At 41.3% G+C, this 24,508-nt stretch overlaps 1 protein-coding gene across 7 annotated transcripts in view; it reads left to right on the forward strand.

The window, feature by feature from the left end:
* LOC134220303 (protein crumbs) overlaps positions 1 to 24,508 on the forward strand; it is a 209,499-nt gene that overhangs the window by 95,933 nt on the left and 89,058 nt on the right. The gene's annotated exons all lie outside the window — the stretch shown is intronic.

Here is a 24,508-nt window from a genome sequence, read left to right on the forward strand (position 1 = left end):
AACTTCGAAAACCAGTAAACTTACATATGGCTTATAATACTTCATTCCATCTCAAGGCACCAGTGCCAGTGACCGCTCAATTTTAATAGAAATACAAAACTATTTGGTCGTAATCATTATTGAAGATCGTTGAAGAAATGTTCCGTTGCTTTTTTATTAGGAAGAATGTCCAATGCCATGCTTGAAATACATTAATTTGATGAAAAAGTGGGGTGTTGAATTCTTGAAGTTGATGGCAGATTCAACCCACGACCCATAACGTTCGGCTTCTTTATTCTCAACGGTATTGCCTACTTTAGTTCCTATATCTAATAGAGGTGTCAGTGATTTATGACGCATTCATTGAAGCAGCGCTCTTCGTTGTGCTGCCGTACTGTGCTCTCCGTATCGGAACCAAGCCATTGTTATCATCGTTTAGGTTGAACTGTTGCAAACAATTGGGTGAAACCGATTAGAAATTCGAACAGCTCTATAGAAAATGCACTGCAAAACTAGTTAGGGGCCGTCCAGAAACCACGTGGTCATATATGGGGGGAGGGGGGGTTTGGAAAATGACCACGATAAGCCACATGGGGGGAGGGGGGGTGTTGCTCTCGAACCACGTGGTTTTTTTACACGAAAAACTTTTGGTGAATAACAATAGCGGTGTAAAAAATACAAATCATCAAAATTTAATGATTTAATCATTAAACGCAAAGCGCATCTTAGGGCCGATGCCCACGTAGCGTCTTTTCAACTCAGTGTTAAAAAGAATTTAGCATTAAGCATCGAGAAAACCCGGTAACGCAGCGTTGTTCGCAACGCCGATGCATATCTGAGTTAATTGACCAACTTAGCCTTAGATCCTATTTCCATAAAAAAATTAACGAAAAAACATGTTGCGTTTCAGTCTCAATTTCCTCAAAAAAAAATTGGGAAAGAAAAATGAAAAAATATTTTTTTAAAATTCCGCCGCAAATGGTTTTTGGCATCACGCCGCCGACACTTTTGCATCAGCGGACTACAGCTACAATTTTGAAAACTGTTCATGTTTTTACAATAATCAAAGAAAAATCTTCAAAAGAATTTCTTGTGGATATTCAGGAAAAATCCAGTAAAGAAATTTCCTGTAAAAACTTTGACCTTACTTCATACAATCCTGATAAAGTGCTAGCATTCAGAATGTTTTTTGAACAATTCTCTCTGGAAAATTTTGCTTGCAAATTTTGCTACAAATTGGTCATGAAAAAAAAACAAAACATCTCCAGTGTAAATGCCGAAAAAAATTCCATGTGAATTCTGTCTGAAAATTCAAAACAGTCTCGTGGGAAATACATATAATTTTCGGTGGAAAAAAATGTTCATATTTTCACATTTTTTTTTACATTCTAATGAATTTCTTCGACAAGTTCTTCCGAATCTTCACCAGAAATTCTTTTTCATTTCCAAAATAAGTTGCACTTCAAAATGTTCAGTCTCCAGTTAGCCTTACGAGCAAAGGCGTAGGATTGCCAATCCGGAGATGACGAGTTCTATTCTCGTTCCTAGGATGTTTTCGGGAGTCAAACATTGTCGACACAAAGTGTAGGTATAATGTATCCATCGTACTTGCTACACAAGGTATATAATCGTACAATGGCAGGCATTTAAAACTTCCAATTTATAACTGAGGAAATGCTAATAGAATAAACTAAGTTGAAAAGCAGACCAACTTCCAGTTGGAATATGGAGCCATAGAAGAAGAAGAAGACTTCTAAATTTTTCAAAAAAAAATCTTCTGAATTTTCATGAGAAATTAAATAGCCAATGCCACATGAAACACTTTGATATTACCGTTGATTTTTTGTTTTTGGATTTTTGTTTTCAAATTTGGAATCTTGAAATGAAAATTTTTACGCTCTTTGTAAATTCTTCGGAATTTGATGTTTATTGGAATTTACATCGGAAATATGCATTTCGGATTCTTCTAGTTCTTCAAAATTGCTACCGAACCTTTCTTAGGAACACTTCCTCAGAATTTCGAAAAAAAAGTCGTTGAAATACTGAAGATTTTTCCGTGGAGACTCCGAAGAATTTCTTCTAAATATTCTGAAGGAATCCCTTGCTACTCCAGAATAATTATTCTTGAAAATTAGGAAGATCTTGGAATTTAAAATTAATCCAAGCAATAAATGTAGGCAATGATTTAGGATTATGAAGCCTAGTTTTTATGATAATGGATAATTAGGATAATTGATCGTAAAATTTAATAATGCACCTAATTAGAACATTTAGGTGCATTATTAAATTTTTCGATCAATAATGCACAAAATTCTAGTAGTGCGTATGAGAAAGGTTATGACATAGAGAAGTTTGCATTTAAAAAATCAACATGAAATTCTAAATAAAATGCTTTTTAAATTCATAAAAGGGTCTTAGAACTAAGAAGAGTCCTGCGATATGAAAAAAAGTGGCAGTGTTCCAGAAAAAACACTCCGATTCCTAAAACAATCGAGGTATAAAAATAGTGTTATGATAACGATTGAAATTGAATTCCAAAACAAATCTCAACCCTTTCAGGAATGATGGGTCATATATGCCCAGCGTTTTAGATTGTCTATAAACTCACAAAAGAGAGCTAGGCCACCATTTTCTTCAATAAAATTGTTCATCTAGATATTGGCTTTACAGAAAAAAATATGGGAGCTCAAATTTGACTGACCCTGAAAACTCAGTTATCCGAAACCTTGTGAAGATTTCGATTCTAAGAGCATGCAAATGAAGTTGAAATGTTTGAATCATTCTGAACACTCAGATAAGATGGGTCATCCTGAACGTTAAGCCAGTGATTAGTATTCAGGAATACGTACTCCAAAATGCTCTCAAGTTCAGCCCACGACATTTGTAATGTCCTCATCATCGGTATGTACCCAATCCGATGAAATAAGCATATGATCCTAATTTCCATTAACATGAGATCCTAGAGACAAGGTACCCAAAATTATCTTGAGTCAACATCAAGTTGCACAATGACTATGACTTTTTTTGTAGGGCCTTAGAAGCACTGGGTTCACGGACTTGAATGATTAAAACCTAAAAGTTTTGTTTAACCTAAGTCGAGTCAAGTACGAAACACTGAAGACGACCTTACTGTTGAGGTCGAAATACGTATCTGTCAAGGTACAATCAAGTGGTGGAATTGAATGGGAAGGTACAAACTCGTCTTATGACAAGTAAAGACATTCCATTAAAAAGCTCAAAGTAATTTTCTTAACTAAAATGTCTGTAGTAGCTTGTACAAATAACAATTATATATCATATCAACCCAATGGACCTAATGGGATATTATATCATACATCATTCATAATTTGGTTAATTGGATAAATCGAATGATCCGAACTCCAAAATGATAATTGATCTATAATACATTCATTCATCTATGAGTCGCTTATGAAAGGACCATTGACTGAAGCATATTCGAGATGTGGAATAGAAGTTCCTTGGGAAATTATTCGAAAGACATCAGAGTGACCGAGAAAATATTTTTAGTATGGCATCATTGGATTCCACGAGTCAATATCATAATAAAATTTCAATGAAGAATTTGGAATTTTGAGAGATGAGCCAGCTCTAGATTGAAAATCTATTTATTAGAGAAAAAATAGAAATTTTCCATAATAGAATAGGAAATTGCCAATGAAGAAATCAGGGTATGAGTATTAAATAGATATAGAATTACTGCAAATAATGCAAAATTTCCATAAACAGTTGAAAAATTTCCACAAAACAATAATAAATTAGCACTTGTAAAAGCAAAAATTGCAATTATGTATTTAAAAAAATCACCAATAAAAAAATTAAAAAATATAGGGATATTTTGGAAATTTCTAAACCATTACAAATTTTTCTCGAAATTTTTATAACATATTCGCGAGTCCGCGTTTTTTTGTATCCTCCTGATGCATCGAAGGTATGTGAGTTCTAGATAACCTAATACCTGATACACATTACAACATGATAACATCATCAAAATTTTCGAAATAATGAAAATTTATAATTTACATGCTGGGTTTTAGTTTGATTTTGAATCAGTTGAAATTGTCCATCTTCAAAATTGATCGGATTAACCATATGTTTTAGTTACATAGGGTTTTTTTTAAATTTTTGTACTTGAAAAAACCACGTGGTCAAAGGGGGGAGAGGTGGGTGGTCTGCCAAATGACCACGATAAACCACATGGGGGAGAGGGGGTTGAAAATCTTCAAAAATATGACCACGTGGTTTCTGGATGGCCCCTTACTAAGATAGGTATTTGGTCACCCAACCAGAGTGTATAGGATTTTAATACAACTCGGCATTAATTCCAGATAGGTTGTCAATAGTTTGTGTTAAAGTGGAATCTTGATGTAGCTTTCCACGCTCACCATAATGGCGGATGCTATTAATTTTTTGACAAGAACACTGTTTCCCGTCACTGAACTGTAATCCCCATCCCAGCAAACGCTGATTGTTTTTGTTACCAATCACACCCATTGAGTTGTTTATTTTTCATCAACGAAGAAATATTTATGCGCAAGATTTCTATACTCCCAAAAATCGCTAAATAATTTACAGTCAAACTTAAACCATTTATATCCTTGGCCTTCAAGTGGACTATTTGAGCAGTAACTGCTAGAATTGGAAATGATCGGAAAAAGCTCGTTTCCTATATCCAATTACTTAGAATTCCATCAATTGATAACTCCTATCACATTGGATGGCTGGCAATTCATTAACCAAGACGAATCTCTACCCGTCGTCAACCTCACCCAAAAGTTCCTGTCGAGGAAGTTTGTCTATTTGATTGAGGCGACGAATGAAGTTCGGTTGCATATCGCAGGAATCAATATCAAGTCCGTGTATTTAATCTGTCGCCGGAAGTTACAGACAAAAGTTATATAATAGATGTAGTAGATCTGAAAACAAAAATATTGTACGGACTGGCTGAACGACACATGCTTCCTTTGTCAAGCAGTAAGTAATCGGAGGGATTCTTTTTTTTTTTCCAAGTTCGTTTATTTGGTAGGCTCAGGCGTGTATAACACTTTACGGAGCCATGGTTCTTTGTGATATATACAATCAATATCATTTTATTGTACAGTTAGTAAGAGAGGGATAGAAGCCAGCGTACTCGTGGTGACTCGAGGTTAGTTTACAATGTTTAAGGATGGACGGGGCTTAGGATTTGGGATCAGGAGATTTCAGCTTCTCATCCGGGCATTTGGCGTCAGGGACGATGTGGCGTGTCGTCGTGCTCGAGGAATGGTTCGACTGAGAGCATCTTCCGGATGGCCAGAGCTACGGAGCTCTACTGAACAGAAAGGCAGAGACTTAAAAAAAAACTTTGAAGAAAGAGAAAAAAAAATAACAAAATATTAGATTTTGATGTCAGAAGAACAAAGAAAACCATAAATGGCCTGCATATAAACAACATCACGATCTCCCAAAACTCCTCGAACTTCCCTGAAGGGTTGTTTACCTCGGGCCACAAGGGTATCCAATAATTGCTCTCTGGAGGCGTCATTTTCCGAGCAGAACCAAACTACGTGATCGATGTCATCATAACCGGCACCGCACCTACATAAGTTGCTATCGACAAGGTTTATTCTGTACAAATGTGCGTTTAGTGAATAGTGATTGGACATAAGTCTCGACATCACGCGAATGAAGCCTCGACTTAAGTCCTCACCTCTGAACCACGCTCGCCCAGAAACTTTTGGAACTATGGAAAATAGCCACCGTCCAAGTTCGTTGTGTGTCCAATTTCTTTGCCAACTTTGAAGAGTACTCTGACGGACTAATGGGAAAAACTCGTTGCTCGAGAATTGTCTATCATAAACCTCACCCTCCTGTGCGCCCACCTTTGCCAGCGAGTCTGCCTTCTCATTGCCGTAGATTGAGCAGTGAGAAGGGACCCAAACAAAGGTAATCTTGAATGATCTTTCGACCAAAACACGCATCTGCTCTCTTATGTTTGTAAGAAAGTAAGATGCGTGCTTAACAGGTTTCATCGACCGGAGTGCCTCGATAGAACTAAGACTATCCGAGAAGATGAAATAATGGTCTACGGGCTGATTGGAAATTATCCCCAAAGCGAAGTTAATTGCTGCCAGCTCAGCAACATAAACCGAACACGGTTCCTGAAGTTTTCGGAAGGTGGTTGAAGTTACATTGAAAACACCGAAGCCAGTGGATCCGTTAATGCGAGAGCCATCAGTGAAATATCTGTTGTTGCAATCGACATGTTCATATTTTTCAGAAAAAATGGAGGGAATAGAAAGATTTCGAAGATGATCTGGTATTCCTTGAATAGCATGTTTCATGGACAGATCGTATACAATTGAGAAACTGTCATTGGTGAAGTCAACTCGAGGGGGAGTATAACATGGAAGGCAAAGATCTGACGATATGTAATTGAGATAAACTCTTAGGAATCTTGACCGATAAACCAGTTCAAGCATATTATCGAAGTTATCTAAGACAAGTGTGTTACTTGTTCCACATTTGATGAGTATTCTAAGTGAGAGCTCCCAGTACCGGTGCTTTAAAGGAGTGACTCCAGCAAGCACCTCCAGGCTCATGTTATGCGTTGAATGCATGCAGCCAAGGGCAATACGCAAACAACGATATTGAATTCGTTCCAATTTGATCAGATGGCAATCAGCTGCTGAGAGGAAGCAGAAAGAGCCGTACTCTAAAACAGAGAGAATAGTCGTTCTATAGAGTTTGATGAGGTCTTCCGGGTGAGCACCCCACCATGTTCCGGAGATGGACCCTTTTCCGGCATTTCTCTATCAAATACTCAAAATGGAGTTTCCATGTACATTTGGAATCAAACACGACCCCAAGGTATTTAGAAGATAAAGATTGGTTGATGTTATCATTCAACAGCTTTAGTTTCAGTTGAGCAGGGTACCGCTTCCTAGTAAACACAACCAACTGAGTTTTTTGCGGTGAAAACTCGATCCCCAAATGTCTGGCCCAAACAGTCAGATTATCTAGGGTACTTTGCAATGGTCCTTGCAAGACAGCTGCACTTGGACCTCTTAGAGAGACCACGGCATCATCTGCAAGTTGTCTGAGCGTGCATTGTCCTTCCAAACAATTGTCAATATCTTTAACATAGAAATTATAAAGCAAGGGACTTAAACATGAACCTTGGGGAAGGCCCATGTAACTAGTTCTGGAAGTTGTCAGAGTGCCGAGTTTGAAGTTCATTTGTTTTTCTGACAACAAATTGTACAAGAAATTACTTAAAATAACGGGTAGTCCATTACTGTGCAGATTGTCTGACAGTACTTCTATGGAAACTGAATCAAAAGCGCCCTTAATATCCAAGAAAACTGAAGCCAATTGCTCCTTGTGCGCAAAGGCCAGCTGTATATCTGAAGAGAGCAACGCTAGACAATCGTTTGTTCCTTTACCTTTTCGAAATCCAAACTGAGTATTTGAGAGTAATGCATTTTGTTCGACCCAATGGTCGACTCTTGAAAGGATCATTTTCTCCAATAATTTTCTCATGCATGATAGCATGGCAATCGGTCGGTATGAATTATGATTAGACGCTGGTTTCCCAGGCTTTTGAATAGCTATTACTTTGACCTGTCGCCATTCAGGTGGCACAATGTTGTACTCCATGAAACAGTTGTACAGGTCAAGTAATCGTCTTTTTGCGATATCTGGGAGGTTTTTAAGAAGATTGAATTTGATGTTATCGCATCCCGGAGCAGAGTTATTCGATGAAAGAAGAGACATAGAAAGTTCCAGCATTGAGAATGGTCCACCCAAAGAACCGGGATCATTGACTGATTCTCGAAATAGCGGTTCTGCTGGTACGGAATCTGGACAGACCTTTTTTGCGAAGTTGAATATCCATCGATTGGAGTATTCTTCACTCTCATTGGTGGAAATGCGGTTCCGCATGTTGCGGGCCGTTTTCCAAAGTGTTGTCATTGAGGTTTCTCGCGATAGTCCCTCGACAAAACGTCGCCAGTAGCTACGTTTTTTAGCCTTGAGAAGATTTTTGAGTTTTCTTTCGAGCCTCAAATACTCTTCAAAAAGCTCAGACCTTCCGTGTTTACGGAAGGCCTTGAAGGCATCAGATTTCTCAGAATACAACTTAGTACATTCATCATCCCATCCAGGAGTGGCTGGTCTTCTGATGACAGATGTACTTGGAACGCGTCGTTTCTGAGCTTCTAGTGCGCTTTTTTGAATCAACTCAATAAGGAATCGATATTCATCCAAAGGTGGAAGAGTATCAGTTGAGTCAATACCAATTTTTACCGCCGATGCAAATTTTTCCAGTCAATGTTCTTCGTGAGATCGAAAGGAACATTAACTGGCTCAGATTGTTGATAGCCACTCTTAATTGTGGTGACTATCGGCATATGGTCACTACCATGGGGATCTTGAATTACCTTCCACGTGCAATCTAATGATAGTGAATTTGAACATAAAGACAGATCAATACGGCTTTGTTGACCATTTGGTCCTATTCGAGTTACTTCACCAGTGTTCAAAATATTCAAATTGAAATCGTCACACAAATCATAGAAAATAGGCGCTCTATAATCGTCATACGTTTCGCCCCATCCAATACCATGTGCGTTCATATCACCCAATATCAATACTGGAGATGATAGGAGGGAGACTGCGCTCCAAAAATGACGACGATTAATAGAGGCATTTGGAGGAATGTACACTGAATCTATGCAAAGATCTTTATTCTTCACATTTACTTGGCATGCGACGATTTCTAAGCCGGGAACAGTCGGAATGGGAATTCTGTAGAAGGAGTAGCATTTTTTGATCCCCAAAAGAACGCCACCATAATGATCATCCCGATCTTGGCGAATAATGTTAAAATCGTGGAAGTTGATTTCATCTTCAGAAGAAAGCCATGTTTCACAGAGCGCAAATATATCGCAATCGGAATTGCGAATCAAAAACTTGAACACGTCTCATTTATTTTTCAGACTGTGACAGTTCCACTGCAGCACAGTGATTGTATCTTGTATGGCCGTATTATCCATCGAAAGATACAATTCCTGCAAGAAGGGGCCATGAAACAGTCAATTGCTTCAGATAACTTTCTACTGTTGGTATAAAGAGGTCAATGATTGGCCTCAATGAATTCGGAATATTGAACAAATTCAAAAAACGGTCCACAAGGTCCTTAAAGGAGATCAATCCTCGCGTGGACGGAATACTTTTTCTAGAAGTGCGAATTTGTTTTTTTCTTTCGTTGATTCTCCTAGCCGGATGTTTCTTCGAAACATCGGATTTAGGCAATGGCGGGAATGCCTTACTGCAACTAGGATCAAAAGAAGCAGTAGAGACAGATTGCTTCGGGATTTTAAATAAACCCCCATTACCTTCAGATTTTGGCAAGCTTTTATGGATGATTTTTGTTCTCTTACGTCGCGATCCCAGGGAAGACGGTTGCTTCCTCTTTTCGGGCACGTGTACCTCCGCAGAATCATCCATATCGGCTGCGTCAGAGTCCAATTCATCAATGGAGATGGAATCATAATAATCACTTACACGAACGGTGGCTGAAATAGCAGTCGATGCAGTGGCTGTGGCGGATGTGTCTTGCGACTTAACCATTTCCGCATACGACTGCTTGGAGCGCTGTACCAACGAGCGCTTCACTTTTTGGGTGCGCTTTTTGTACACCGGGCATTCTTGCAAACCATGGGGAGGATTCAAACCACAATATGCACATTTTGTTGCTTGTTGTTGGCAGGACTCCTCCCGATGCCTTTCTGAACATTTGCCACAACGTGGTTTGTTGTCACAAAACTCGGCAGTGTGACCAAGTTGTTTGCAGTTGGTACAGTTAAATACCCTTGGCACAAAAAGACGCACCGGAAACAACATGTTTTCTATATCGACATATTTTGGAAGCATCGAACCGGCGAACGTCACCCGAAGCGAGCCTGATTTGGAATAAACCTTTTTACCATCTACCGTGGCTGCTGAATGCAATTCCTTGCAGTCCAGAATATCCACGGTAGATTGCAGGGCATTCTTTAGGCGGCCTTTCCCTGCAAGCACATCCTTGCAAGTCAAGCTCGCTGCGTTGATTACGCCTTCTATCTCGACCTCCCGCGAGGGCACATAAACTAAATATTCAACATTGTACGCCCTGTCTTTCGCAATTTCATTCGCCACCTGGTATGTAGGTGCGGTGATGCGTAGTTTGTTTCTGTTGATTTGGTTGAATTCAAGCTTCGTAAAACGACGCGTCAAATCTCGTTTTATGCCCAGGAAATCTAGGCTCTTCACTTTCTGCCGAAAGTAAACAACCCAAGGCCCAGGCGAAGCCGCATGGTACAATCGTGTGCGCCCTGCATCTTTTGAAGGCACATTGCCTTCCATAGTATCTGCCTCCATTCTCACCCCGCAAGGTGGAAGAATAATTTTGCTTATGCTTACTTAAGACTAATAGCCAATCAGAAAAAAAAAAACTTAAAAAAAACTAATTTGATTTATTCTATCAGTCCCACTCCGAGCCAAGCAGATGGGAGAACAATAAAAACGTTTCTACTTATCTGCCTCTGCTGCTGTAGGTAGCAGCAGTAACAATAGCCTGCTTCACTGGCCTCGCCAGAAGCAGCTACTTCACTCGCCGACAGCGATCGCCTTGGATCCGTAGGTAGGAGCACACCACACAATAGCCTTTTCACTACCGAACACAATCCGCGATGAGACACAGCACACACGTCTGGCTCGTTCGAACTATCGGCACGGAATGGAGGGATTCTTGTCCTCAGCAGGAGCGGAAGAAGCCCGAAATAAAAGTACAATGTACTTCATACGCTGCCGTTGTTTCTGAGAATGAGAAAAGCAGGAATTTTCGGAAACCTTGGGTGAGGACTTCATCGAAGTCCCATAAGAAAACCCGAAATCAGAAAACCAGAGGCATTCGGTGGTTCGTGAAAAACACATATGGGAAAAATTGAAGAAAGAAAGACGATGTTACTTTGGAGGAAGTCGCAATCGCCATACAGGAAGCTTTGGCTCATCCACCATCGAAGCAGCGACGGGCTCTGGTCGAAGTACTGGTTGAACAACACATCCAAAGAAGCAATGCCTTCGTAAATCATATTATTTATGTTTAATTTTTTATTTATTTTTTGTTCTCGGCTCCGTGAAGTTTTTATGAAACAGTTAAGCCTAATAAATAAACACAATGAAAAACTCAAAGGTGCAGCTCAATCGGGTTGTACGCAAAGGTGACGTTGAACTACGTAACTGTATGTAATGTAGAGCAGCCGAATTCCGAAGGTTTAAGAAAAAAATTAAAAATTTCTTTATAAAAAGAGATTTATAAATTCTATTTCTCTTTCCAAAATTTTCTTTTCTTCATACCGCATTCCGATAGACTGAAGAGAACGAAAAAACTAAAATTTCTTGAGAAGACAAATATTAGTTCACATATTTTCCAGTAGATGTCTTTTGACAACTATTAGCATACTGATTGTTCAAAACATCCTTATATCGAAAATAAAACTTTAGCTTAGCTTTAGCTTAGCTTTAGCTTAGCTTTAGCTTAGCTTTAGCTTAGCTTTAGCTTAGCTTTAGCTTAGCTTTAGCTTAGCTTTAGCTTAGCTTTAGCTTAGCTTTAGCTAGTTTTTAGCTTAGCTGTTAGCTAGCTTTTTGCTTAGCTTAGCTATAGCTTTAGCTTTGCTTTAGCTTAGCTTAGCCCAGCTTTAGCTTTAGTTTTAGCTCCCCAGCTTTGGCTTAGCTTTAGCTAGTTTTTAGCTTAGCTTTTAGCTAGTTCCAGCTTAGCTTTTTTTAGCTAGCTTTTAGCTTAGCTTTGTTAGCTTAGTTTTAGCCTGTTCCCAGCTTAGCTTTTTAGCTAGCTTTAGTTCCTTAGCTAGCTTCACCCCTGTTCCAGCCCTGTTCCTGTTCCAGCCCACCCCTGTTCCCACCACCAGCCCTGTTCCCACCCCTGCCCTGTTCCAGCTCCACCCCAGCCTGCCCTGTTCCCAGCCTGTTCTGTTCCTGTTCCCCAGCTCCCTGTGCTCCCACCTGTTCAGCCTGTTCCCACCCCACCCCAGCCCCTGTTCCCACCCTGTTCCCCACTCCACCACCAGTTCCCAGCCCTGTTCCCACCACCCCACCTGTTCCTGTTCCCTGTTCCTCCCCACCTGTTCCCAGTCTCCTGTTCCCACCCACTGTTCCTGTTCCTGTTCCTGTTCAGCCCCACCCCTGTCCTGTTCCAGCCCCAGTTCTGTTCCTGTTCCTGTTCCCCACCCCACTCCCACCCCAGCCTGTTCCACCTCCCTGTTCCCAGCCTCCACCTGTTCAGCTCCCTGTTCCAGCCCCACTCCCACCCTGTTCCCCAGCCTGTTCCACCCCACTCCCTGTTCCAGCTCCCACCCAGCCCCCACCCTGTTCCCAGCTCCACCCCACCTGTTCCAGCCCCACCTGTTCCAGCCTGTTCCCACCCCTGTTCCCACCCACTCCACCCCTGTTCCTGCCCTGTTCCCACCCCACTGTTCTCCCTGTTCCTGTTCCACCCCTGTTCCCCCCAGCCTGTTCACCACCTTCCTGTTCCAGCCCCAGCCCTGTTCCCTGTTCCCACCCCACTCCACCCTCCTGTTCTGTTCCCCACCCCTGTTCTCCACCTCAGCTCCTGTTCCCCACCCCTGTTCCCACCTCCCCAGTTCCACCCCACCTGTCTCAGCCCTGTTCCCACCTCTGTTCTCACTCCCTGCCCTGTTCCCAGCCCCCACCTGCCTGTTCCTGTTCCCAGCCCCAGCTCACCCCACCCCACCCAGCCCCACCTGTTCCCACCCCCTCCACCTGTCCCAGCCTCCAGCTCCCCTGTTCCCACTCCCCCAGCCCACCCCACTCAGCCTCATCCCCTGTTCCCATCCCAGCCTCAGCCCCAGCCTCAGCCCCACTCCAGCCTCTGTTCCACCCAGCCCCTGTTCCACCCCAGCCTCAGCTCCCCAGCCTCACCTGTTCCCAGCCCCCAGCCTCACTCCCCAGCCCCACCCCAGCTCCCACTCCCAGCCTCAGCCCCCACTCCTGTTCCTCAGCCTCAGCCTCAGCTCCAGCCTGCCTCCAGCTCCCCACTCAGCCCCAGCCCCAGCCTCCCAGCTCAGCCTCAGCCCAGCCCTCACTCACTTAGCCCAGCCTCAGCTTAGCTTAGCTTAGCTTTTAGCCTCAGCCTTAGCTTAGCTTTAGCCTCAGCCTCAGCTTAGCCTCAGCTTAGCCCAGATTCCTCCAGCAATTCCCCACGGAAGTTCTCCAGGAATTCCTCCGGAAGTCTCTTCAGGAAGTCCTGAAGTTCCTCCAAGATTTCCTCCTTAAATTCCTCCAGGAATTCCTCCGGAAGCTCCTCCGGGAATTCCTCCGGAAGTTCCTCCAGGAATTCCTCCGAAAGTTCCTCCAGCTCCTCTAGGTATTCCTTTGGAAGGTCCTCCGGGAATTCCTACTGCAGTTCCTCCGGGAATTCCTCCGGAAGTTCCTCCAGGAATTCCTCCGGAAGTTCCTCCAGGAATTCCTCCGGAAGTTCCTCCAGGAATTCCTCCGGAAGTTCCTCCAGGAATTCCTCCGGAAGTTCCTCCGGGAATTCCTCCGGAAGTTCCTCCAGGAATTCCTCCGGAAGTTCCTCCAGGAATTCCTCCGGAAGTTCCTCCAGGAATTCCTCCGGAAGTTCCTCCAGGAATTCCTCCGGAAGTTCCTCCAGGAATTCCTCCGGAAGTTCCTCCAGGAATTCGTCCAGAAGTTCCTCCAAAAATTCCTCCAGAAGTTCCTCCAGGAATTTTTCCAGGAATTCCTCTGAAAGTTCCTACAGGATGTACTCCGGAAGTTCCTCCAGGAATTCCTCCGGAAGTTCCTCCAGGAATTCCTCCGGAAGTTCCTCCAGGAATTCCTCCAGAAGTTCCTCCAGGAATTCCTCCGGAAGTTCCTCCAGGAATTCCTCCGGAAGTTCCTCCAGGAATTCCTCCGGAAGTTCCTCCAGGAATTCCTCCGGAAGTTCCTCCAGTTTTACCAGGAATTATTTGGAAAGTTTGTTTAGGAATTCCTCGGTAGGTCTCTACAATTTCCATTCAAACTCCTCCAGCTATTCCTCAGGAAGTTTCGTCATGAATTTCTTCTCTAAGAGTTTCTCATGAAGTTCCTCCAGAAGTTCCTTTAGGAATTGCTCCTGAAGTTCTTCCAAGAAGTCCTCCAGAAGTTCCTCCATGATTTCCTTTAGAAGTTCTTGCAAGAATTCCTTCGACATTTCTTCCAGGAATTCTTCCAGATTTCACCAGAAACTAGTTGGGATGTTTCTCCAGGAATTCTTCGAGAAGCTTCTTAATAAATTTCTCGGATAGTTCCTCCAAATATTCTCCACGAAATTCCTACAAAAGTTACATCAAAATTCTTCGGGAAATATTTTCAGAAGTTTCTCCAGGAATTGCTTCGGAAGTTCCTCAGGAAGTTCTTCCGAAAGTCCTTCTGATAATTCAGATAATTTTGAGCAGACAATGTCATTGACATTAGGTCATTAGGAAATACTTTATACTCATTTAATTCCAGTTCCCAGCATGATGCTCCGATCTTGTTTGCGTCTATCGATATTTCTTGGTATTTAACCGAAATTGGTGATACAGCTGTTTTCGGTAAATTAATAAACGAAATTTTATTTACAGTTTCCAATTAACTTGCGCATTGTTGCCGAAACATCTGTAATTTTGATCACCGATATTTTCTTTGTTCAAGTGTGTATACTTGAAAATTCTATCGGCAATCAGAAACTTTCACAGAAAAACCTTCCGAAAGTCCCTCAATTTTTTTGGTACTGTACCAAAATTTCTAACCTGGAAATTCTTCTTCAAATTCTCCTGCGTTCTCTTCCTTGAGTTCCGCGGAGCTTCCGCGGAAATTACTTCAAGAATATTTATATAATTTTTTTTATAGATTCCCCAAGAAATTTATTTTGAAATTCCCACCGAAATATCTTAAAGTATAATCCAATAACAATTCTCCAGGAACTGCTCGTTTATATTCCTCCAGACGGAATTCACGATGCAATTCTTGTGGGATTATCCAAAGGAGTTCTTCAAAGATCTCGTGAAACAAGTCCTGAAGGATTTCTTTAAGAAGTTCCTGAAAAAAATCGGGAAGGAACTTCTGGTTGAAATAACTAAAGAAACTATAGAATAAATTCGTGGGGATATTCTCGATGAAATTTCCAATTTATTTGCCAAAGGATTCCTGGAGGTATTTTGAAAAAAAAAAATCTGGAAGAATTGTTGAAGAATTTTAGGAGAAATTCCAAATGGATTTCCTGGTTTGAATCAGTGTAAACTATTTAGATGAATTCCTAAAATAATTCCGGGTGTGTTTCCCGATTGGCTTCTAGAAGATATTTTTAAAAGAATTACTAAAATAGTTTTATAGAATTTTATAGAATAGAATTTCAAGCAGGATAAAGCAGAGATAAAAAGAATATTTTTATGGTGGCCGAGCATACTTGTACATACATATATCAAAATCAGCTTTGAATTTCTGCTATTCTCTGTGACTTTCTTAAATCTCTTGAATTAATTAAGGGTTGAACACTGACTACGCGCTTGGACACACTGTTTTTGAACATGAATTCTCAGTTCTTTTACAATTTTCGTACACGAATAATGTATAAAATGCTATACATTCTAGAAGCATGCACTTAAGTTGAGTGAATCCATGTTCAAAACAGAGGATTTGATTTGTCAATTTGATGACACCTTTACTATGATTGATGTATTTTGATAATGACCTCCATTGATGGAACGGTATCAAGAACAAGACACTAGAGTTATAATGACACGACAATAAATGCCAAGTAGCAATCAAATCCTATTGTGAATATAGAAGTGACTGATACCTATCTTGAGTTTTATTTCTTTTCTCTCGTTTTATCTGATCAATGTGCTGTATAAACCACAACATTTGAAATCCATTCGTTTTGTACATTTTCCCAAAATTATCTAAGCTATGTTATGCATAATTTAGTTCGCGTTAAATCTCTCTTGAACCGCGAACCTTACCCAGACAACTGTTATCTCATATCGCCATGGCATCTTCAAGAAGCGAGGGAAACATCATCGCAATCTACATCGCACCGGTATTTCCATCTGGCAGACTGCCGTCGCCGTCGCCGGAGTGGATCAGGGTTCGCTCTACGCGAGTGACTTGAACGCCGGGGTAAGGTGGAAAAATAATACGAAATAATTACGGGTGCACGTCACCGACCGCTGACGATGACGACGAAAACCACCCTCTTCTCCCATTCATCAAACAAATCGGATGCACCGGAGAGGAAAACTGGAACCATTCGGTGGTGGAAAGTGAAAACTCGAGCGGTTGATGAGGTAACTTCTACGGCAGCGTAAGCAAGCGAAGCCGATGAGTGTTTTTATTCGGTCTTCGTCCCCATGCTGCGATGGATGCCGTGAGATGTGACAACGATTGCAATACGATGGCGGCGGAAAGAAAGGGAGAAGGAGCATTTTCTCGTGGGAGACAATTACCCCTGCCTGTCGAACAACCGGTCCAGTGCGCGCCGGATGCAATAACAATTCAAAATACCCCGCGCAATCAACACGCACCAAATCCCACAGAGTGTTGCCAGTAGTATGAAATGTGCTACAATTGAAAGTCAAAAAATCACCTATCAATCAAATTCAGAACAAAGATTTCCGGCTGTTGCAGATGCACATGATTTGAATTAATTGTGGAGTTTATGATCCAATAATATTTAATTTAAAAAATGGTTTTGCGATTTAGAGTATTTTTCATTCTGTAGATTTATTCATTGATAAGTTGCTAAACGTTACCACGTTACAACACTGTGTGGCAACATAGGCAACACTGCTCCTTTACCGCAGGTCGGTACCCAGACCCACCCCTTCTTCACCATCACCAAAGGGTGAAAAAACTTAACAATTGTCTTCGCTTGACTGTGGAGAAAAGGGTGCAAGACAATTTCACGGCATCTTGCGGCTGCGTTGACCTGGCTGCCAGCGTAGAGGGTGATCTTCCATTCCGGGCAAATTACCATCGACAAACATTCCAATGTTCCGGCCGGCCGGTGGAGGGTGAAATGTGCATCTTTGGGCTCGGTGCGTCTTCGCACTTGTTAGCTTACGGTCTTGAGGAGGCCTCGGTCTAATCGAATTTTCTGTTGTCGGCGTCGCGCGAGTTCGTCACTTGAATGCGTTGAATGGCGGCGAGGTCTTTGAACATTGGGAGGCACGTACTGATTAACGGGGAAACGGATACACTGTTTGTCGTCATGAGCAGAGTTAGAGAATTTGGTGGAGCGTTTTCCCATGCGTGACACTTATGACAGTGTTAATTGATTTCAAAAACAAAATGCGCAATAAACTTTGTTTGTAGGTACTCTTGGCTTGTAATTAGTTAGCTTTGAGCCAAAACGGTCTTTTGAATAAATTATACATATTGCTATAATGAAACTATGCTTGGGCCTTGAAGTGGCCTCTACAAAACGTAATCACACTTTAAAAAGCATCACATCAACATATTCTTCTGTGCCTTTCTTACACATTATAATGTGTTATGAGGAAATCGCATTAGCACTTTTAAGAGAAAGATTGCTTTATTTCAATCAATCGACATTAATTTTCGTTAAATTTAATACATTGCAGCAAAAACTGAAGAAAAAAAAATTTATTTTGAAGCGGGGGGTGTAGTTGTCTAGAACCCCGGAACGCCGGAAAATAGATCTCATTCCCCGTGGGGTGGTTGGTTGGTTGGTTGGATTGGTTGGATTTGGATTGGTTGGATTGGTTTGTGGATTTAGATTTGGATTGGTTTGGATTGGTTTGGTTGGTTAATTGGTTTGGATTGGTTGGGTTACCAGGTTGGATTGGTTTGGATTGGTTTGGATTTGGTTGGTTGGTTGGATTGGATTGGTTGGATTGGTTTGGATTGGTTTGGATTGGTTTGGATTGGTTGGGATTGGTTTGGATTGGTTGGATTTGGTTTGGATTGGTTTGGATTGGTTTGGGTTGGTTTGGATTGGTTTGGATTGGTTTGGTTGGTTTGGATTGGTTTGGATTGGTTGGATTGGTTTGGATTGGTTTGGATTGGTTTGGATTGGTTTGGATTGGTTTGGATTGGTTTGGATTGGTTTGGGATTGGTTTGGTTGGTTTGGTTGGTTGCGGTTGGTTTGGATTGGTTTGGATTGGTTTGGTTGGTTTGGATTGGTTTGGGATTGGTTTGGTTGGTTTGGATTGGTTTGGATTGGTTTGGATTGGTTTGGTTGGTTTGGATTGGTTTGGATTGGTTTGGTTGGATTTGGTTGGTTGGATTGGTTTGGTTGGTTTGGATTGGTTTGGATTGGTTTGGATTGGTTGGATTGGTTTGGGTTGGTTTGGATTGGTTTGGATTGGTTGGGATTGGTTTGGATTGGTTTGGTTGGTTTGGATTGGTTTGGTTGGTTTGGATTGGTTTGGATTGGTTTGGATTGGTTTGGATTGGTTTGGATTGGATTTGGTTGGTTTGGTTGGTTTGGTTGGTTTGGATTGGTTTGGATTGGTTTGGATTGGTTTGGTTGGTTTGGATTGGTTTGGATTGGTTGGATTGGTTTGGATTGGTTTGGATTGGTTTGGGTTGGTTTGGTTGGTTTGGATTGGTTTGGGTTGGTTTGGATTGGTTTGGATTGGTTTGGTTCTTGGTTTGGGTTGGTTTGGATTGGATTTGGATTGGTTTGGATTGGTTTGGATTGGTTGGATTGGATTTGGATTGGTTTGGATTGGTTTGGATTGGTTTGGTTTGGTTTGGATTGGTTTGGATTGGTTTGGATTGGTTTGGATTGGTTGGATTGGTTTGGTTGGTTTGGATTGGTTTGGATTGGTTTGGATTGGTTTGGATTGGATTTGGATTGGTTTGGATTGGTTTGGATTGGTTTGGATTGGTTTGGTTGGTTTGGATTGGTTTGGTTGGTTTGGATTGGTTTGGATTGGTTTGGTTGGTTTGGATTGGTTTGGATTGGTTTGGATTGGTTTGGATTGGATTCCGGATTGGTTTGGATTGGTTTGGATTGGTTTGGTTGGTTTGGATTGGTTTGGATTGGTTTGGATTGGTTTGGATTGGTTTGGATTGGTTTGGTTTGGATTTGGTTGGTTTGGGATTGGTTTGGATTGGTTTGGATTGGTTTGGATTGGTTTGGATTGGTTTGGTTGGTTTGGATTGGTTTGGATTGGTTTGGATTGGTTTGGATTGGATTTGGATTGGTTTGGATTGGTTTGGTTGGATTTGGTTGGTTTGGATTGGTTTGGATTGGTTTGGATTGGTTTGGATTGGTTTGGATTGGTTTGGATTGGTTTGGATTGAATTGGATTTGGGATTGGTTTGGTTGGTTTGGATTGGTTTGGATTGGTTGGATTGGTTGGATTGGTTTGGATTGGTTTGGTTGGTTGGATTGGTTTGGTTGGTTGGATTGGATTGGTTTGGGATTGGATTGGATATGGATTTGGATTGGTTTGGTTGGTTTGGATTGTTTGGTTTGGTTGGTTTGGATTGGATTTGGGATTGGTTTGGATTGGTTGGATTGGATTTGGATTGGTTTGGTTGGTTTGGATTGGTTTGGATTGGTTTGGTTGGATTGGTTTGGTTGGTTTGGTTGGTTTGGATTTGGTTTGGATTGGTTTGGATTGGTTTGGTTGGATTTGGATTGGGTTTGGATTGGTTTGGGATTGGTTTGGATTGGTTTGGATTTGGTTTGGATTGGTTTGGTTTGGTTTGGGTTGGATTGGATTGGTTTGGATTGGTTTGGATTGGTTGGTTGGATTTGGATTGGTTTGGTTGGTTTGGTTGGTTGGTTGGATTTGGTTTGGATTGGTTTGGTTGGTTTGGTTGGATTTGGTTGGTTTGGTTGGTTTGGATTGGTTTGGATTGGTTTGGATTGGTTTGGATTGGTTTGGTTGGTTTGGATTGGTTTGGTTGGTTTGGTTGGTTTGGGTTGGTTTGGATTGGTTTGGTTGGTTTGGTTGGTTTGGTTGGTTTGGATTGGTTTGGTTGGTTTGGATTGGTTTGGATTGGTTTGGTTGGTTTGGTTGGTTGGATTGGTTTGGATTGGTTTGGATTGGTTTGGTTGGTTTGGATTGGTTTGGATTGGTTTGGTTGGTTTGGATTGGTTTGGGATTGGTTTGGGATTGGTTTGGATTGGTTTGGTTGGTTTGGGTTTGGTTTGGTTTGGTTTGGTTGGTTTGGATTGGTTTTGGTTTGGTTTGGATTGGTTTGGATTGGTTTGGATTGGTTTGGATTGGTTGGATTGGATTGGATTTGGTTGGTTTGGATTGGTTTGGATTGGTTTGGTTGGTTTGGATTGGTTTGGATTGGTTTGGATTGGTTTGGATTGGTTTGGATTGGTTTGGATTGGTTGGATTGGTTTGGATTGGTTTGGTTGGTTTGGATTGGGTTTGGTTGGTTTGGTTGGTTTGGATTGGTTGGATTGGTTTGGATTGGTTTGGATTGGTTGGATTGGGTTTGGATTGGTTTGGATTGGTTTGGATTGGTTTGGATTGGATTTGGTTTGGTTTGGATTGGTTTGGTTGGTTTGGGATTGGTTTGGTTGGTTTGGGATTGGTTTGGATTGGTTTGGTTGGTTTGGATTGGTTTGGATTGGTTTGGTTGGTTTGGATTGGTTTGGATTTGGATTGGTTTGGATTGGTTTGGATTTGGTTGGATTTGGTTTGGTTTGGATTTGGGATTGGTTTGGATTGGTTTGGATTGGTTTGGTTGGTTTGGATTGGTTTGGGGTTTGGTTTGGATTGGTTTGGATTGGTTGGTTGGATTTGGGATTGGTTTGGATTGGTTTGGTTGGTTTGGGATTGGTTTGGTTGGTTGGATTGGATTTGGGATTGGTTGGATTGGTTTGGATTGGTTGTGGATTGGTTTGGATTGGTTTGGATTGGTTTGGATTGGTTTGGATTGGTTTGGATTGGTTTGGATTGGTTTGGTTTGGTTTGGTTTGGATTGGTTTGGATTGGATTTGGGATTGGTTTGGATTGGGATTTGGATTGGTTTGGATTGGATTTTGGTTTGGGATTGGTTTGGATTGGATTTGGTTGATTGGTTTGGATTGGTTTGGATTGGTTTTGGTTGGTTTGGATTGGTTTGGATTGGTTTGGGATTGGTTTGGGATTGGTTTGGATTGGTTTGGATTGGATTTGGGATTGGTTTGGATTGGTTTGGATTGGTTTGGGATTGGTTTGGTTGGTTTGGATTGGTTTGGTTTGGTTTGGATTGGTTGGTTGGTTTCCCGGATTGGTTTGGTTGGTTTGGATTGGTTTGGATTGGTTTGGATTGGTTGGATTGGTTTGGATTGGTTTGGATTGGTTTGGTTGGTTTGGATTGGTTTGGATTGGTTGGATTGGTTTGGATTGGTTTGGATTGGATTTGGATTGGTTGGATTGGTTTGGATTGGTTTGGATTGGTTTGGATTGGTTTGGATTGGTTTGGATTGGTTTGGATTGGTTTGGGTTGGTTTGGATTGGTTTGGGTTCGGTTTGGGATTGGTTTGGGTTGGTTTGGTTGGTTTGGATTGGTTTGGATTGGTTTGGATTGGTTTGGGATTGGTTTGGGATTGGATTTGGATTGGTTTGGATTGGTTTGGGATTGGTTTGGATTGGTTTGGTTGGATTTGGGATTGGTTTGGTTGGTTTGGTTGGATTTGGTTGGTTTGGATTGGTTTGGTTGGTTTGGATTGGTTTGGATTGGTTTGGATTGGTTGGATTGGTTTGGTTGGGTTTGGATTGGTTGGTTGGATTGGTTTGGATTGGATTGGTTTGGTTTGGTTTGATTTGGTTTGGTTTGGATTGGTTTGGATTGGTTTGGATTGGTTTGGATTGGTTTGGATTGGATTTGGATTGGTTTGGTTGGATTGGTTTGGATTGGTTTGGATTGGTTTGGATTGGTTTGGATTGGTTTGCTGGATTGGTTTGGATTGGTTTGGGTTGGTTTGGATTGGTTTGGATTGGTTGGTTGGTTTGGTTGGTTTGGATTGGTTTGGATTGGTTTGGATTGGTTTGGGATTGGTTTGGATTGGTTTGGTTGGTTGGTTGGATTGGTTTGGATTGGTTTGGATTGGATTTGGATTGGTTTGGGATTGGTTTGGTTGTTTGGTTGGGATTGGATTTTGGTTGGTTTGGATTGGTTTGGTTGGTTTTGGTTGGTTTTGGATTGGTTTGGTTGGTTTGGATTGGTTTGGTTGGTTTGGATTGGTTTGGTTGGTTGGAGTTGGTTGGTTGGTTTGGATTGGTTTGGATTGGTTTGGTTGGTTGGTTGGGATTGGTTTGGTTGGTTTGGATTGGTTGGTTTGGATTGGTTTGGTTGGTTTGGATTGGTTTGGTTGGTTTGGATTGGTTTGGATTGGTTTGGATTGGTTTGGATTGGTTTGGTTGGTTTGGATTGGTTTGGATTGGTTTGGATTGGTTTGGATTGGTTTGGATTGGTTTGGATTGGTTTGGATTGGTTTGGATTGGTTTGGATTGGTTTGGATTGGTTTGGATTGGTTTGGGATTGGTTTGGGATTGGGATTTGGTTGGTTTGGATTGGATTTGGATTGGATTTGGATTGGATTGGGTTTGGTTTTGGTTGGATTTTGGATGGGATTGGGTTGGGATTGGTTTGGATTGGTTTGGATTGGTTTGGTTGGTTGGTTGGTTTGGTTGGTTGGATTGGTTTGGTTGGTTTGGTTGGTTTGGATTGGTTTGGTTGGTTTGGTTTGGTTTGGATTGGTTTGGTTTGGATTGGTTTGGATTGGTTTGGATTGGTTTGGATTGGGTTTGGAAAGGGTTTGGATTGGTTTGGATTGGTTTGGTTGGTTTGGATTGGTTTGGTTGGTTTGGATTGGTTTGGTTGGTTTGGTTGGATGTGGTTGGTTTGGTTGGTTTGGATTGGTTTGGTTTGGATTAGTTTGGTTGGTTTGGTTGGTTTGGTTGGTTTGGATTGGTTTGGATTGGATTTGGATTGGATTTGGATTGGATTTGGATTAGATTTTGATTATATTTGGATTGGATTTGAATTGGATTTAAATTGGATTTGGATTGGATTTGGATTGGATTTGGATTGGAATTGGATTGGAATTGGATTGGAATTGGATTGGATTTGGATTGGATTTGGATTTGGATTGGATTTGTATTGGAATTGGATTGTAAATATGTGCTCCGAACTCACCGGGATTTCACTACAGTGTTAGGAAAAAATATGTCTTTCAAGTAACAGAGAATGATAAACTTCTGCGAAGTTCGTATTGATTCAAATTGCTTGTAACTCATTCTTATTGTTTTGCTAATATATTAGTCATGTTCGTCAAATTGACGATCCAGACCTTATTCTTTTTTATACTTGTTGTTATCATGCATACGAAAAAACCCTGATTAATCCACCTAGCGGTGTGGAGTGTTTTTTAGCGTGTTTTGCGCATAGAAAATAGTATTTTGGCCATAACTTCCGATCCCATAGTCCAATCTGGCCAATTTTCAATAGCAAACAATGGAACAGGATTCCCAGTAGAATGGAACTTGTTGCGAGTGATTCGGCCAATGCTAAGTTCCAAAAAGTGTGTCTACAAACATTTGAACACATACACACAGACATACATACATACACACAAACAGACATCACCTCAATTCGTCGAGCTGAGTCGATTGGTATATAACACTATGGGTCTCCGAGCCTTGTATCAAAAGTTTGGTTTTGGAGTGATCATATAGCCTTTACGTATACTTCGTATACGAGAAAGGCAAAACATTAAAGTTTAGTAGGGTTTTCGTCACCGTGAATTTTTATATCTTTGGGTTGTTGATTTTTTTCGGTGAAAAACGACTTTTCACCGTTTTTCACCGAAAAAAATCAACAACCCAAAGATATAAAACATTAAAGTGTGAAGTCTTACACAAATAGCAATGTATTGTTCTGAATAAAAGAAAATGTAGGTACGGGATAATTAATTGAACAATTTTTTCACAAGCTGATCTAATGAGGCTAATTTTTGATCATTAACCATTCGTGTGCCCGCCAACGTTCAAATGGAAGCCTAACGTACGCATGCATTTAGGAATAAAAAAGCTCGTTGTGCGTGTTTAATGTGACCATTGACCTCCCCAACTACATATGTCTGTACAACAGTTTGCGAAAAGCGGCTGATCATCAATAACCGACAATAGCAATTTCTGTACCGGGCTGTAAGTAATTTGTTCCTCGGAATCCCACGTGCAAGCAAGTTCAGTTTTATTGCAAGAGGTAAAGAATGTAAACATTGTTACGCAACCTAAGAGGAGTTGCAGCTTTATAAAGCTCAAGACGCTTCCGTATTTTATTTTCAACTTCATGCAGCAATAACAAACGTGTAATTTCGGATACGAGGCAGCCTTGGGCTGAAAGTCTCCTTAATAAAGATTAAAAAAAGGGTAATGTAACTATAGAAAAGTTCGTTCAAAATCTGTAATCCTACTTTAGAAGTAATTGCTCCAAAGCTAAACTAAG

This window comes from Armigeres subalbatus, chromosome 3, assembly GCF_024139115.2.
Source record: "Armigeres subalbatus isolate Guangzhou_Male chromosome 3, GZ_Asu_2, whole genome shotgun sequence".
In the NCBI taxonomy this organism is placed as follows: domain Eukaryota; kingdom Metazoa; phylum Arthropoda; class Insecta; order Diptera; family Culicidae; genus Armigeres; species Armigeres subalbatus.